The sequence below is a fragment of the Kogia breviceps genome, chromosome 6 (genome assembly GCF_026419965.1).
Source record: "Kogia breviceps isolate mKogBre1 chromosome 6, mKogBre1 haplotype 1, whole genome shotgun sequence".
In the NCBI taxonomy this organism is placed as follows: domain Eukaryota; kingdom Metazoa; phylum Chordata; class Mammalia; order Artiodactyla; family Physeteridae; genus Kogia; species Kogia breviceps.
Window position 1 is genome coordinate 43,562,626 of NC_081315.1, and position 18,051 is coordinate 43,580,676.

Consider the following 18,051-nt stretch of genomic DNA (forward strand, 5'->3'; position numbering starts at 1 on the left):
GGTCAGCAAACATTTTCTGCAAAGGGGCAGACAGTAAAATATTTTTGGTTTTGTGAGACAATATAACTCTGGCATTCTCTCATGAAAGTAGTCATTGATGATAAATATATGAATGAGTGACTGCGCTCCAATAAAATTTATTTACAAGACCAGGCCCTTTGGCCATTGTTTACCAAACCCTTCTGAAAAGTGTTGAAAATATCTGACTTTTACAAAAATGCCATTGTTTTAGGTGGGTTCCCTCCAAACAGATGCTAGGAAAGGTGTGCATGAAGGGGGTTTATTGAGGAATGCATGACAAATTTAGAGAAGTAAGGAATGTAGGTTTGAGTAGAAGTAGTATTTGAAACTGTGGTGTGCTGGTAACAGTTTAACAAGTTCTCCAGGAAAAAAAAATCCTTGATTTATAGCATTTGCTGATTTTCATGATGTATTTAATTCTTTCAAACTACTGGCATAAACTCACTAAATGGGGAATTGGGAATGATGCACAAAATTCCCTCTCAGCAGCCATTTGGAGCTGGCCCCAGCACACCATTGAACTGAACTATAATGCAGCGGAGGTGCAGCGGAGGCCTCAGCTGATCCCACATAGCATTCTGTGAGCTCAGATTCTCTCCAGTTAGACCAGATTGAAACAAGAGGGCTAAGTCTTTATACCTCTATAGTCATTGGAGTTGAGCTGCCCAAGGAGAGGGCAAAAAAAAAAAATCCCTTTAGCTAAGGACAATTCGTGGAAAGGAGTTAGCCGTGCAGCTCAAGGATGGAGTGTATCAACTCTGTGACAGCTATCTGGGATGGACACCCCAACATTGATAGACTACCAGCTAGGAGACTATGTTTACATGAAATTATATTTTATTCAAGTTTTTCACAATATTTAGCTTCCCAAAAGAGTAGCAACTCTAGTAGCAATTATACCTGTCATGAACCTGCCATATCACAAAATATCTTCTAAAAATGTCCATTGATTGTTTTATTAGCCAAATTGACTTGCTTTGCTAGATAAAATAATTGGGAAGTGAATAAATTAAGCAATTCCTATACCATTTGGTACCATCAATGATAATACCAAAATTAACAGTCTCCACCATCATAGCTTTCTTCCTTTGCTTAATTCAGTGTGTTTCTTCTCATTAAGAGTCAACCTTAATTACAATAAAGGGTATGAGCATCTGCAGACAAACACACCCACATTTGAAAAATGGTTCAACATCTTATTTTATAACTGACAATTTATCTTAACCTCTCTGAGACTCATTTTTCAAATCTATACTTTGAAAATAACATCTATTCTGTTAATGTTTGATTTGATATTATATGTAATATGTATTTTAAACGTTGCCTATTATCATTTTCTATGTGCTCAGTCTGTTAATAATAATAATAGTAACAAAATTCATGAATTATATCTCTTCCTCTACCTGCTGTCTTATTTTTTTGTCCCTTCTTTCATAGGCAACCTTCTCAAAACTGGTGTCTACAACCAGTGCTTCTCATACTTTAACATGCTTGGCAATCACCTGGATGTCTTGTTAAAATGCATATTCTGATGCAGTAGTTGTGAGGAGGTGCCTGAGATTCTACATTTCTAACAAGCTCCTTGGTAGGGCTGATGCCATTGGTCCATAAACCACTGTTTGAATAGGAAGGATCTGTTCCTTACTCCTCTGACACCCTGACACAGGGCTGAGATAATAGAGCAGATAATAGAACAGCATTCACACCACTTGATTGCATAGCTCTAGTGATCACTTTATAGTCAAATCTAATGCATACAGTTTGGTCCCTAACTTTGTTGAACTCTCAGCAGCCCTCGATATTGCCAACAGTGTTGATGGAGCTATTATCAGTCCTAAGTAGATAAATACCACCTCATCCCCAGGACTCCACAGCAGCTAGTGAAACCATGACTGGTTGGTTTCACTGCAATTTAGGAGATTTTGATCGTATCCCTATGAAACCATAGAGTCGTGTATATTCTTTCTTATCCCTTTACATGGTTAATCTCTTCATTCTTTAGCACAAAATTCAGACTCAGCCCTTCTGAGAAATACCCCACTTATAAGAAAATGGAGAAATTGTGAAATTAAAAGAGCAAAGCAAAAAAAAAATTCTTACATTTTAAACCAGAAAACCATATATATGCTCTTTTTATTAAAGCATATTTTCTGTTTCACTTTTTTTGAGAAAAATGTGAATCGTGAGTTAGCTAGTGCAATGTCAAGTAAATTCAAGACACTGACATGTTCTATTATCTGAGCAGATTGATGCCCACACATTTAAAAAAGGGGAAAGAGTATTGTTACACCATACCAACAAGCAGAGTTGCTCCTCCTCCTCACATACCAAATACACACACACACACACACACACACACACACACACACACACACACACACACACACCCCACACACAACACACGTTATTCAGCTTAAAAGTTCCAAGTGTTTGTATACTACTATGAGGACATAAAAGGGGGGTAGAATAAGGGTAACACAAAACCCATACCACATAAGATTAGTAGATCAGTTACTTCAGTGTTCAAGAAAAGGATTTGAGGTAGATTTCAAAGTGAAATTTTCAAATGGGCTATGAATTGGTAGGAGAAACTAAAATTTAGATTGAGTTTATTATCTAATTAGATGAGTATACAGGATTGTGCTGTAATTGACATGATCATGGAATAGATACAGCCTAGATACAAACATAGCAGCAGACATCAGATCCACTCTATGTTTCAGGGAACTGAGGCACGAACAAGTTAAACAACGTACCCAACATTACACAGCAAGTAAGTGATGATGCTAGATTCCCATTCAGGCAATATTATCCTGTACCCTGCCCTTTTAATTCTTAAATTATATTCCAGGCACCCTCCTTGGAATTGAGAGCATACAAAACATAGCAAAACATTTATCAGTCTGCTCTCCTGAAATTTACAAATCTTTTATTTGGATGTGACCTTTTTTTGGTGAGATTTGGAAAGAACTAAATTAAATATATAAAAGAAGGCTGCTAGAAGTGTGAAGCTGGGCACATTTTAGTGACATCTATTTGTCCCAAATCCAAGTGTACATGGATGGAATTAGGATCAACCTGAATTGCCAGATTATAGTTTAAGTGCCCTGTACACATAAACCACACATGTAAACATACATTCATACAAATGTACAAGGGGATACATACTAAATAAGTAGAGTCTCTTTCCCAAAATCATAAATATTCAAAAAAGATGTTTAAAAGGTTTAATATTTAAAATGGCTACTCAGAAGCCATTAGTTGTAAGAATGACGTTTATAAGGTATTACTCTGAGCACTTCATTACTTTGGCCACATCCTGAAGCAATCTTTAATAACTTCTTTAATGGAATGAGCAGATCAGAGCTATAATGAACCTCTTTAACTTTTTTAATGGATATTTTATTAGTTAAAATAGATATTTGCTTCTCTCTGTTTGAACCTCTTATAAGAATCCCACATCAGGTACACTGGATATTAAAAAATAAAAACAGAAACCAGCTCATTTTATTTTGATCAGTCAGATCTAAATATATTTTTGAGCCAGTCAAACCTAAGTTGTTTTTGAGGACCCAACAGACAGAGAATGCAGAGCTAAAATAACTTTAAAATTCTAATACTTTTTTTTCTTCCACAATGAGGCTTAGACATCTATAATAATTATAAATATCATATAAATCTCTTTTCTACTGGACACCAAGTGACATGATGAGATCACCACTAGTGGATCCAGAGCAAAGCATGCATAGGGGCATCACCGTGCCTTCATCCAAGAATAGGAATCTTGAGCTGATTCTTTTATCTAAAATTTCTGCTAGAAATTAATGAATTCACTCTTGTCAATCAAGTGATGGGGCATATTTATTGAGTCAGTAAATTAGACCCATAAGCAGTGTGGTAGACTTTTTATAGCCTGGAAACTATTGCAGAAAATGGAACAAAAAGATTTATAGCTATTAGGCTGGCACAGTCTTTGGAGTAGGGTGGCAAAAAAAATAGTGAAGAAGTTTTCAGATTGAAAGTGTAAAAGTGATAAGTAAGCAAGTCCTGAATTTAATTTTTATAGATGTTCTAGCCATACCTAAAAAACAAAACCTCTATAACACAGTCACCTTCAAAAACAACCACTTTCCTCTTCATAACTGCATATATATGTTACTTATGTGTATACAGCTAAACAAAATCAATTCAGAGCATGTGATAAAAAATTATTATAGACACCTTCTTTATATAGCTTTATGTAAGTTTGCAACATGTATTACATTAAGTTTCTTCTTTTGATTACTAAATGTGAGGAGGGTAGTTAGAGAGGAAAGGGAGGAAAAGACATGCAGTTTTGTAGAGTTGACTTTTTTTTCAAACTGTTTACGAGCTCTAATTTTTGGAATGCAAGGACATTTTCAAATACAACATAGAACTGGAATGCAATAAATGCTCAATGAGAACAATTCTCAGTTAATGGTCCAGTCTTAGTGAATTGTGTTTTTACGATACACCACTTCAAATCCTTTTAGCAAAAGGTAAAATATAAATGTAGAAGTAAATAAAAGAAACTGAAACACCATAACACTGGTTTATATACCTTATGTAAAGTAATAGTGAATTCACTCCTTGCAAGGAAACAAAAAAATCTCACCTAGCTAACTTCTACATCTTATTATTGAGTCCTAGCTGCCCCTGCCTCTGAATGCTCCTCCTCCCAGTATGATGTTTTCTGCCTCACCGTGGCTTCCCTCACCATGCTAAAATGCCAAATAATCCATGGAAGTTGCATTAAAAAATTCTGTTTTGGGGGTAAAGGGGGGAATCTAATAACAAATTCTACTTCAATTTTAAGCAATAGGAGGAGAATAAAAGTGTTATTATCCAAATCCAGAGGGCTTGGGAATTGGTAGACTAATTAATATCCACTTTAAGTTGTGGACCAAAAAAGTGACACATTCCTAATTTAAATATTTTCTTTTGACTTAAATTTGAAAGTATATAGTTGTTTGCTAAACTTTTGATATAGGGCCAAAGCTTTTTGGGGGTGTATATTTGACTGGAGTTTAGAATCACCTATTTTGAGTAAACCATGCCCCAAATTTAACATGAGCTTAGAATTTCTCAAACTGTATCAAGAACACAGCAAAAGTATGGGTAGAATATTTTTTTACAAAAGATTTGTATCCCAGTCTTTTAGAGTTGACTTGCTCACTCCAATTCCACAGCATTTAAAAAAATATTTTTCTTTCCTTCTTGAGTCTTTCCTCAGTATTCAATTTAGATTTCATGACAACAGAAATTGTTCTTATTTTTTTTCATTCATATTCCATTGGCTTATGTAATAGGTATTTGAATTTAATGATTCAACTTAGGGACAATCGATTGGCACAGTAGGGAAAAACCAAGGCTGACTCTAGTTAAGCATTGAACTCAAACAGCAGGAGTAGTTAGGGTTCTAGACAGGGGCCTACAAGCAGTGAGCACTCAACCATGATTACAATGAGAGGTTGGTATGTTTTTCGAAGGGAATGGAGAATGTTGGTTCACCTGGTGAATCTGTAAAGTGCAGACAGCTTAGTAGGGCTTCCAATATATTTATGATTAGGATACAGTGGTGTCTCATAAAATATAAGGTCACGGGTACAGCTGTGACTCAGAAGTCAGAACCATTGACTACAAGAAGCACTGGAGGAAACCCAGGAAGCATCTGGTAGGAGAGGAGTGTCATGGCCACAGACAGCTCCTGTGTAGTATTAATGTAGTATGACTTACGTATATCTTAGCACAGATGAAGTTTCTGCACCTTAAATTTCTTTACACTTTAGCACTTTACACATTATGGATGTTTGAGGACTAAACATAGAATTTTTCTTTGACAAGATCTGGGCTTTTCGACATAGAAGCAGGTATCATACTCTCTCATTCTAATGTTTCAGAGCCTTTGTTTTTTGGAGTTTAGAAGACCTGAGTGTGACCTCTGAAACAATCCTTAAACATTCTGGGCTTTCACGTCTTCATATATCAGTATAAAATAGGATATTATTACCTATGTCACAGAGTTATTTTGAGGTACCTAGCTCCATACCTACTGAATAAAATGCATGCCGTAAATGGCTGTTGTACTTAATTCTGGTATTAAACTTCCATAGCAAAAGCGGGTGACTTACAATGTAAGAGAGTAAATAATAACATAATGTGCAGAACTTTACTCTCTGACCCTCTACTATGTTTAACCAATTTACAAACTAAAGCGTAGTGGAGAATGAAACTGCCCTCAGCACATAAAAGCAGGTTTGGGATCAGCTTTAACCACAGGATATAATTCTTAGAGTGATTTCGAAGGATGGTAGCTCAAGTTATTTCAGGAAAAAGTGGGATGATTTTATTAATGCCTGTAGACTGAAGTGGAACAGAAAACCTATAAACAAAGTGAGACAACTCTAGATTCAGGCTGCTCTCTCCTTCTTTCTCTGAAACCAGGGGATACCTCTTCTCGATTTGCCTCTCAATCTCCAAATGCATCTAATTATTGTCTCTCATCTACTGGCTTGTTTTCTTGTAGAAACTTAACAGTCTCCACTCACTTTGTAATTTCAGCTCTCTCTGGATCTTCTATTATTGACCCTACTTCTACTGTAAATTAGCAAATTCCTCCTGTGTTTTTTAATTCAATTAGCTCTAAGTTTGAGCTGTTTCATACAGTGATACAAGGACCATATGCCACAGCAAAGTAGGTAATCATATGACTTATGTACATTGTTCCATGACCTCTCAACTGTTACCTAGCATCTATAATCATCTATGTTTTAGGCAAATCTTTTCTACAGAAAGAAATATCATCCAATGGAAGTCATTGTTAGATCAAGCGTATTTTGACATCCGTGAGCTAAAGCTAACTGCTGTTGTCCGTTATCAATTCTTTACTAACAATTACCATTACTAATGCCTGAAATAGGATGACTAACAATTTGTTTATAATGTGAAGACTTAATAAGCAGGTTAGTCAGAAATACGAACTCATAAGTAGAGAAAATTTAGCCCATTTTGGGCTCAGGATAGCTGTTTGGAATTAAAATCCAATTGTAGTCACTTAAATTGTAATGTCTGAATTCTGTTGACTTATCCTAGTTGTAAAACGTCAGCGTCCCTGCTGTCCTCCATTTTTTACTTTACTAAGTCTAACATATTCTTTAATAATTCCAGAAAGCCCTATGGAGTGTCTCAAAAGTGCTCATTTAATACCTGTATTCCTACAGAAATGTCTATCTATCTATATTTCTCCTCAACAGCTGTCTTGTTGATATTTGCTGCCCTCAAATCTCCCCAGAGAGGAAGGTCACCTCTGATCTGTTTCCTGAGCATGTTGGGAAATCACCTTGCCTGAGATGCTGCTCTCTGGCATATAGTAGAGTTGCAGAACACGCGAGGTGCCCGAACTATGCTGTGCTCCTTATATATTTATATTTCACACACGCTTATTGAATCTGTATTGGGTTCTGGACATGGCATGAGGCACAGGGGATAGAGCAGTAAATAAGACACTTACACTTGCCTTGAGGAGTTTTTAATCCAGAGGAAAAGAAAGAAATTTTAAGTCCCTGTTATGCTCATACTCAGTGGGATGGTTACTAAAAAAAATAAATAGGGGCTTCCCTGGTGGCGCAGTGGTTGAGAGTCTGCCTGCCGATGCAGGGGACACAGGTTCGTGCCCCCGTCCAGGAAGATCCCACATGCCGCCGAGCAGCTGGGCCCGTGAGCCATGGCCGCTGAGCCTGTGCGTGCGGAGCCTGTGCTCCACAACGGGAGAGGCCACAACAGTGAGAGGCCCGCGTACCCCCAAAAATAAATAAATAAATAAATAAATAAATAAATAACAAGTGTTAGCAAGGATGTGGAGACATTGGAACCCTTGTGCACTGTTGGCAGGAATGTAAAGTGCAATGCAGACACTATGAAAATCGTTATGGAGCTTTCTAAAAAACTTAAACATAGAATTACTATAGATCAAAAAAATTCACTTCTAAGTATATACTCAAAAGAATTGAAGGCAGAGTCTCTAAGAGATATTTGACCACCCTTGTTTATAGCAGCATTATACACAATAGTCAAAAAGTGAAAGCAGTCCAAGTGTCCATCAACAGATTAATGGATAAACAAAATGTGGTATATATACATACAATGGGATGTTATTCAACCTTAAAAAGGAAGGAAATTCTGACATATACGACAGATGGATGAACTTTGAGGATATTATGCTAAGAGAAATAAGCCAGTCACAAAAAGGCAAATACTGTATGATTCCACTTGTATGAGATACCTAGTGTTGTCAAATTCATAGAGACTGAATATAGAATGGTGGTTGCCAGGGCCTGGTGAGAGAAGTGAATGAGGAGTTGTTTAATGGCTTTAGAGTTTCAGTTTTGCAAGATGAAAATAACTCTGGAGATTGTTTGCACAACAGCGTGAATGTACTTCACGCCTCTAAACTGTATTCTTAAAAATGGTTAATATGGTTAATTTTATGTGATGTATATTTTACTACAATTAAATTTTTGGAAAAAAGCCTCTGTTATGTTTCTGGAGCCTTAAAGAATCCCTTATTGTGATAAGGACAATATTACACAACCCCAACTGTAGCTTGCACATTACCATCTGCCACATATGTCCCAGATCTCTCAAAAACCATCTCTAAAACTGTTTTTATATGAAATCCTTTTAGAGATTTCAGAGCCAATCCCCAAAGCTGAGAGAAAAAACAGATATCAATAACACAATAAGTAACCTTTTTCTTTTTGCTTTGAGTACCATAAGAACCTCCTTCTTTCAACTCCTTACCAGATTTCTGCTGCTTGGGCCCGTCTTGCAAGTGGATACCAGATAAGTAGGAAGGAAGGAAGAGTGCTGACAGCCTCACATGCCTGACTGCCTTCATCTGAATTGAGCCAAATGTGTTATACCATAAATGGCCCATTCTCTTCCTTACATTTACATTTTGGCAAAGCGTTCATCAATATAGAATTTCACATGAACGAGTGGGCTGAATCTAAAAAGCCACTGGGGCTTCCCTGGTGGCGCAGTGGTTGAGAGTCTGCCTGCCGATGCAGGGGACGCGGGTTCGTGCCCCGGTCCAGGAGGATCCTGCATGCCTCAGAGCGGCTGGGCCCATGAGCCATGGCCGCTGCGCCTGCGCGTCCGGAGCCTGTGCTCCGCAAGGAGAGAGGCCAGCAGTGAGAGGCCCGCATACCGCAAAAAAAAAAAAAAAAAAAGTTAAAAAGCCACTGTTTTCATTTTATATTCAGATCTTGAATAAATGCAATATGTCAATCAAAATTAAATTTAAAAATTCAATTAATTGATGACAGCACCGTAGCATGTTAAAGCCAGCATTTACTAAGAATTTAAAATGGACTGGGCACTATTCTAAATGGTTTAAATGTATTTATTCGCTTGATCTTCACAACAAACCTATGAGCTGATACTATGGTCTACATTGTGAAAGTGAGGAAACAGAGACATTAGGAATCTTGCCCAATAACACACATAAATGGTGGACTGCAATTTTCACTTCAGCAAATTGGTTCCAAGAATAAGTAGTCTTAATCATTATTCAGTACTGCTGGATACAGAAAGTCCACAGAGGCAAAATGATTTCTCAGGATTATACAAGTATGTAATAGAAGAGCCAGATCTCTTATTCCCAGTCTAATACCTTTCTTTCCTTTTTCATCTGAAACTGATCAAAGTAACCATTTTGTAATCTCTCAATAAGACAAAGTAGTCCTATTGACTATGATATGAGTCTTTCCTGACTGTCATCGTATGGGAGGTTAGAATTTAAAGGACGGAGCTAAGCAATCAGACATTCCACCCCTTTGTCATATTATTCTTCTCCTCTTTATGTTGGTAGAATTACCTCAAATTATAAGTTATTTATTAATTTTACTCTAGTTTATTTAAGAGTTTATAATTCAAAGAGAACATCATGCATCTTTCATTTGTCCTTAAATATTATCACTATTTAGATATAGATTTTAAGTAATAGAGATAAATTAAAGCACAGCTAAAATATAACTACAATTTTAATAATATTTTAAATTAAAATACATTTCTCTTAATATCATACAACAACTTTCTTCCTGCATGCTAAATGGAGAATGCCATAATGTATTTCTTATGTGGTCCTGAGATTTGATTAGGTGTGATATTACTAAACTTGTAATTTTTCTTCTTTTTTTTGTATGAGATGACATTTTTGGTTGTTCTTTAGATTAGTAGCTAATAGGTTAAATTTTTGAGAAAAGTATTACACAGACATTTACTTAGAATAACAGTAGTTAGGGAAAAATTACACAGTATAGCTAAGAGTTATTCATCACTGCCATTTGGCCAGCAAAACCACCCTGATAGTGTGGCAACTTTCCTTCTTCTAGGAATTAAGAAACTATTTGATGTTATCAAACACAACAAGTGTCACCAAAGTGAGTATAAGTCATATTGCTCTGAGCAGGTACTATCACTCTTGTATAGGAAACTATTATGTTTTGTTGTTTCCTGTATGTAAACACATAAAATAAAAACAAACAAAAAGAACCTTGATAAAGACTTAGCTTTTATTTCTAAGTAAACACCTACCTTAAGTCACTTATAGTCTACCAAAACCAAATCAGAACACTGCTATTTGAAATCAGATCACAAATGTGTTCATGTGTAGCATTCCAATTTAATCAATAGTCAACAATCTATTCTGAAATGATTGCAACCATTAGAGTTGTCTAAGCAATTCTTACTTTCTCTCAAATCAATTCATTTATTAACAGAGTAAAAGAAGGGAAAAAATAAGAGAGTACTTCAAGCTTATTTTCCCCATTATTATTCTCACGGAATAGTACAAAGGTGAAGCAATGTAAGCGGGTTATAAAATGTTTCAACAAGAAAAAAAAAATCACTGCGTGAAGAAGATCATTTTTGTTGGAGGTAAAGAGAATAATAGAAAACTGTGTTCTCTCAGGGCTGGGGCCAAGGCCCCAATTCTATTGCTATTGGAGAAAATACTGCAAGTTCAAAAGTCAAACTGGTTTCTATTATAAAAGCAGTAAATTATTCTGTGATTAGTGTCTGAAACTGCTAAGCTTTACCTCCTCTTCTATTTAGTAGTGTTCTTCATTAGGTAGGGAAACGTATCTTATGGACTGCAATATGTAAACTTTTTTTATTATGCACACACCCTGAGGCCTCATCAATATTGCTTGAACATGATGATGATGATTATTATAATTCACAGTTGATCAATGTTTCAGTGTTCTAGAAGAATTCTAACTAATTTTCTAGCAAAGAAATAATATGTATCTTATATATTTTTTTTCCAAAACAAGAAATTTTAAGAAACTAAATATATTAAGAAATTAAGTATAATAAAGAAAAACTACTCAGGCCTATTTTAATGAATCATCACTAATGAATTTTGTACAGTAAGGATATATTTTATTTTTTATATAGAGGACAGGAGTCACAATTGTAGTCCATTATGGGGTTTTGTTTGTTTTGTTTATCCCCTATATCATGCTTTAGTGGTTAGATCCATTTGGACCCTGACCTGATACTTAGTACGTCAAAGGTAGACAGCAAGGACAGATTTGAGGACAGACTGAGGAAATGGCTGGGGACTATAAGAAAGCATGCTTAATGCAGTGACTGGTTATAAAAAAGTAAGAAGCACAGTATTCTATATTAGTCCACACAACATTTTAAATTGTATTGATCAAGGTAACCATTCAGTATATACAAATTATGATAATTCAAGGAGAGTTTTGTAAAGGAATAACATACAAGATTGGTGGCAGTATAGGAAGACCATGAGATAGAATAATCCCCCATGGCTAGTGAGTATAGGACACCATTCCTACCTCCAAAGAATTACCACCATTCAGAGGCTGAGAAGTCTTTGTGGAAAGACTGTCTCAAGGAGTTGAAATCTTTAGTCAAGGGACTCAATTGAATCCTGGCTGCACCACAGGGAGGGAGTAAAGGTAATAATGATTCCCGCCTCTTTCTCCTCTTCCAATCTATTGCCTGAGCTCCCCAGTGTCTAAACCCACTGGAAGTTTGAGGGAGAGAACCCATTAACGTAATCCATGTAGATCAATTCCTGGGGCATGGCATGGGTGGAGAAGGGTAAAGAGAGGTATGGGGAGGAGGGAAGGAAAATATCAAGCACATATATCAGGACACAAAGTCATCCTTTCAAACCTTACTGACATGTAACCCTTCAAAACCAGGCTGGGAGATGTGTCAGTTCCGCCTTTCATTTCTAAAGAAGAGAAAGGTATTTAAATGCACCAAGCATCCATTCATATAAGCTGTTTAAGTAGTATATTTTAGGGGCTAAACAAACAAACTTTGGAGTCAAACTGGGTTTGAATTTTTCATCAACTCTTTAGCTGTGTGACATTGGACAAATTATTTAGCTTTTCTGCACATCAGTTTTTTTATGTCTGTAGTAAGAGTGTTGTAAGTCAATTCAGAGAAGTATTTTGAACATTCAATGAGATAATAAATGTAAATTAATGGGTAGGATTAAAAGCAAACCTCAATAAATGACAGCTACTATTATCAAAGTAATTTTTAGGCACATTAACAATAAAAAGAATGGGTACCAAGGATGAGTTCTACTAACTCAGACTCTCAAAGCTTTCTCCTGCTCATTTTCTTCTAGGTTATTTTAGACTGAAGAATTATTGCAGGTGAAGATGCAATGCTGAACTCAAGTGGGTTCATCTCTAGCTTCTTGAAAACTCTTGGTGCAAATTGGAATTAACAGAGATTTATTGGAATTTTCTTTCTGCACAACATATTAATGACAAAGGTAAGTGAAAGCAAGAATAGATTTATTTCTGCCCAGTGTAAACCTCCTGGAAAAGCAAGCAGCAGGAATCTGCAAATGCACCCCTATAATGGTGCGTTGTCCTGTCACCCCCTTCTGGAATCAGATGATGCCATTTTTCATATTCTGAAAGGAGCGCACAAGAGGTCAATGCAGAAACAACTTCCGCACATAAATCTTTGCTCTCTCGTGAAGTTAATCAAAAGAAGCCTGGAGAACAGCCAGATTGTCTGTACGTTTTTTACTCCATGGGTTATAAGGTTTGTAAAAAAAAGAAAAAAAAAATTACCTCTTCACGAATTTCAGGTTCTCCAAAAGCCCTGCTGGCTGTAATGTCCTCCAGAAGATGTAAGCATATTCATCACTGCACAGGGAGTCTGCCAAGTATGCCTTTATAATAAAGTCTTTTAAAACTATTTAGACTCTCTTACAAGATTTGACTGAAGTACATTTCCAATACCTCGATTTCCTGACTGGCTTGATTTTGTAATACAATCCAACACTGTAGGATAATTAATATTTCCACAGCTGTGCTTTGTATAATGGAGGTCTGCTCTGATAAGATTTCAAAATAACTCTTATTCTTATTAATCCAGACTAACATGTTCAGAACAGAAAATATAATAAAAGATAACTGTGCAATGACTTGTACTTCCTATGGTATTTGGATCCCCTATGTCTAAGCCATAGCACTAATAAATTTTCAGGAAAGCATAACAACTTACTTGATATCCTACAAGAGTATCTTCTAAAGATGCATCTTTTGTTTGCAAATTTCTTAATTAGGATAACAGTTAGGATAGTTAAAATATTACTGTATTAATTATTTTAGGGTTGCCATGAGAAAGTACCACAGGCTGGGTGACTTAAATAACAAAAATTTATTTTCTCACACTTCTAAAGACTAGAAGTCAGAGATAAAGGTAATCTGCAGGCTTATTTCTTCTAAGGCCACTCTCCTTGGCTATAGATGTCTGTCTTCTCCCTCTGTCCTCATGTGGCCCTCCCTCTGTGTGTGTCTGTGTCCTACTCTCCTCTTCTTATAAGGACACTGGTCATATTAAATTAGGGCCCACTCTCATAACTTCATTTAATATTAATTACCTCATGAAAGACCTTATCTCCAAATAGTCACATTCTGAGGTACTAAGGGTAGGACCTCAACATATGAATTTGGGGAGCACACAGTTCAGCTTATAAGAGTTACTGCTGTATGAAATTGTCAAAACATACTTCTGGGACCAACAGGTTTAAACTTTATGTCAGGAAATTGGGTACAGTCAAATTTATGACTGATGAAATATAATGTGCCCAATATTATTTTCAGTCTTTGCATGGGTGCTTCCCTCTGATTGGAACACTTTCCCAAGGATAGTTCCACGACTCACTTTCCTCCCTAAGCCTTTACTTACTGTCATCTTCTCAGTGGGACATTCCCTGATTTATACATGAACACTGCCCCCAAAACTCTCCATCACACTTTCCTTCTCTAATGTTCCCCAAACACTTATTGCCTACTGAATATCTTACATCTTACTTATTTTTAAATTGTTCCTCAATATTAACTAAACTTTAAGTTCTATGAGTATAAGGATTTTTGTCCAATATATTTACTATGGTACTCCATATAATAGGAAATTAATAAGTACTTGTTGAGTTAATGTAAAATAGTTTCATACCTGTCATAAATGCCATTGCTTACTATTAAATAAGAATAAAGAGTAATTTATTTTCTCTAATTTAATCTCCTAAGAACTTAATATTATCTGTATGGTATTTTTGGAGGTATACATGAATCTAAGCTTTAATTTTTCCAGATTTCTCTAGTAAGCAAAGAACCTCTTGCTAACATGGTGCTAAAAATTCCAAGCACACTCACTTCAAACAGATACTGATTTAAAGCACTTCTTCAGGTATGCTGGAGTGTAGAAGAAGAATGTGACAATAAGTGTAACACTTGTAAGAGTGATATTGAGATCTAAAACTGGGGTCGATGAGAAGCTGGATAAAATGAGGTTGGTTGAGATAAGAAACTAATTCCAGATTAACGATTCAGGATTCAGGATTAGGTTACCTGATGTACAATGATGCCATTCTAACTTATTAAACAAAGTAATGGCTTGAGAAATGAAAAGAATGAACACAATATAAACTCAAGAAGGTAAAGATGGAGAAATAGAAACTTTGGGAGAGTGAACATTTATATTAGTTGCCCTGTTTAGGTGGGTTAGGAGATCTGTTGATTTGTACAGATAGTACTAGAAAAATGAGAGGTTGGACTCAGCCCATGCATCTTTTTTTTTTTAAGAGTAGCTAGTACAGCATGCTAGTACCCAGACTATGTACTTCATACTTAATAATACGAAGGAAAGTAATTTTTCTTTCATACAACTACATATTTAAATGATAAATGTGATTGCATCATAGTTGATACATAACATGAATTCAAATTGTAAATGAAGCTCCTTAGTTTCATGGAAAGATGAAAGAATATAGGAGCCCTGAATTCTTCACTTAGTCCTGACACTTCTAATTATACAATTAGATCTAAATTTAAAATGACCATACTGACTGCTGTATGGAGAACAGTCTTATAGACATTTGCAGGTGTGGGTGTGTGTAAGAGAGGAAGCAGGAAAACCATTAAGAGGTCATTTTGATAGTCTGGTTAAAAATGAAATAACATTGGAGCAGGTGATAGCAGGAAGCAGTTGGGTGTGGAGCAAATGGTGATAAGAGGGGCTGATGAGTTGGATGCGGGGTGTGAAAGAAGGAGAGAAATCAAGGATAAATGAAAGGCATCAAATACTGTGCTAGATGGTAGTAGGGCTCAAGTGGTGAACAGTAGCAAAAATAAAATGGTTCCTATTTAAGTAGAGTATTGTCTGTTAGAGGCTCTCACTAGAAGGTATTCATAGCTAACTCAGCACATGGTCCTGTGGTTACAATACAGGAAATATGCTATAAGTTTTAATGAAAGAAATGAACAAATTAGTCAATCAAGCCTCATTATTGTTAAGTAGCTAAACTTCCCAGAATAATTATTTTATTTTATGAAATTTCATCCTCCTCTTAGAAAAGATTTTTTTAAATTATACATATTTCTTTGTTCACATTATTATATGAATTAATTAGAGCTAAATAAGGTGAAATAGAGTTTATAGACACTACACCATAAATATTCATCCCTGTACCTTAAATATTTCTAATGTTTCCCTTCCTCATTTTTATGTGATGCTTTTAATTTCTTTTCGCTATAGATAACATGCTAAGCCAAAAACCATTAATGTGTATTTGTTGTGTGTTTGGTTCTTTTGTCCAAATTCTCAATATATTTCTAATACTATTTATAGATCATCATTCAAATGTTACCATCTTATGGTCCCAAAGCACCAAATAATTTGGTATTTTGCTTGATATTTAACTTGATAATTTAGGTAGTTAATTTTATCTACAGAGAAGATGTTTGTCAAATTCACTTCTCACCCCACCAAAAGCAAACAAACAAACAAAGCAATCAAACAAACAAACACTAAAGAGCCCCCACCCATACATCATAACAAGGTAAACTGTTTATGGTCAGTTTTATGCCAAGGAAGATCCCAGTTGCCCATTTTACCTCCCTTTCTCTCTCATAATAAACTTGAGATTGCAATTCTGTGACCTAGGTTTACCATAACATCCTTGCTTTAACTTTTTAAAACTTTCTTTGAAAACATCTCTAGAGGGCATTTTTGAAGTCAGGAAACTTAGGAAAATATACATAATATTATCAAGGACCTCTTCAGTTTGTAAAAAATCCAAACATACTAACCATGTTTCCAGACATCATCCACATCCTGTAGAAATACAAGGGCACAGATTTTTATGACTTCTTTTCTACTTATTCCCAAAAGGAGTGAAATTACATTTCCCAGATATTAGAATAAAACTCTCACAATCAAGAAAAAAGCACATACATGTAAATCTAAATAAACTCAAATTTCATATATATAAGCATAATTCATGCAAAGGTTTATTATAGAAGCCTTAAAACAGCGTTCAAAAAGAAAGCTCAGGAAAACTCCTATAACAATAATTATAGATTGTAGATGGTTCTACCCAATTTTCACCACACAGCACTCTCCATACTATGTTCTTATCTCTCTGACCAACAATTTTCTACCCTAGTGTTCACAAAACTTCTTACCTTCCTGGTGATACTGGCAACAACTTTCTTTGACCATCCCCTCCTACTCGTCAGCAATAAAATTAAATGTAAATGTCTTTTCTGTATTCAGATACTACTTTTATTTTTAAATTGAAATATAGTTGATTTACAATGTTGTGTTAATTTCTGCTATACCACAAAGAGATTCAGATATATATGTGTGTGTATATATACACACACACACACACACACACATTCTTTTTTTATATTCTTTTTCATTACAGTTTATTATAGGATATTGAATATAGTTGCCTGTGCAACATTAAGACCTTGTTGTTTATCCATTCTATATATAATAGGTTACATCTGCTAACCTTACATCTGCATAGAGAACAGACTTGTGGGTTGCCAAGGGGGAGGAGGTTGGGGGAGGGATGGAGTGGGAGGTTGGGGTGAGCAGATACTACTTTTAGATAAGTTTGTGCATTGTGCTATTATAAATATCCCTTTACAAGTCTTCTACTCAACTAATCTGTAAATTCCTTAAAGGAAAAACTGTGTTTTGTTCTTTCTCAGTCATTTACTCTTTCATTCAACAAATATTCATTAACTGCCTCCCTTTGTATTTCATTAAAACTAGCATGCTGTCAATGGTACATTATACTATACTATTTTATGCACAAATAAGAAAGAAAAATCTGTTTAATTGATCTATGATTTGCTATCAATAGTAAAATGTATTCTGTTTACTATGATATTTTAAAAGTTTTAAAATGTGCATTTCAGACTAGATAAAATCTGGTATGTACAAGAGATTGTTTTATATGCCCAGTATATATCAGTGTAAAAAAGAAAAAAAAAAAGGTTAAAGTCCCTGCCCTCACAAGGGGTACATTTCAGACAGAAAAAAAACCTAATAGACAATACAAACATACGAATGAATTGTTAAATGTTTATATATGCCATAAAAAATAGAAAATACAAGTGTGTTAAATATTTAATAGAGTTGTTAAAT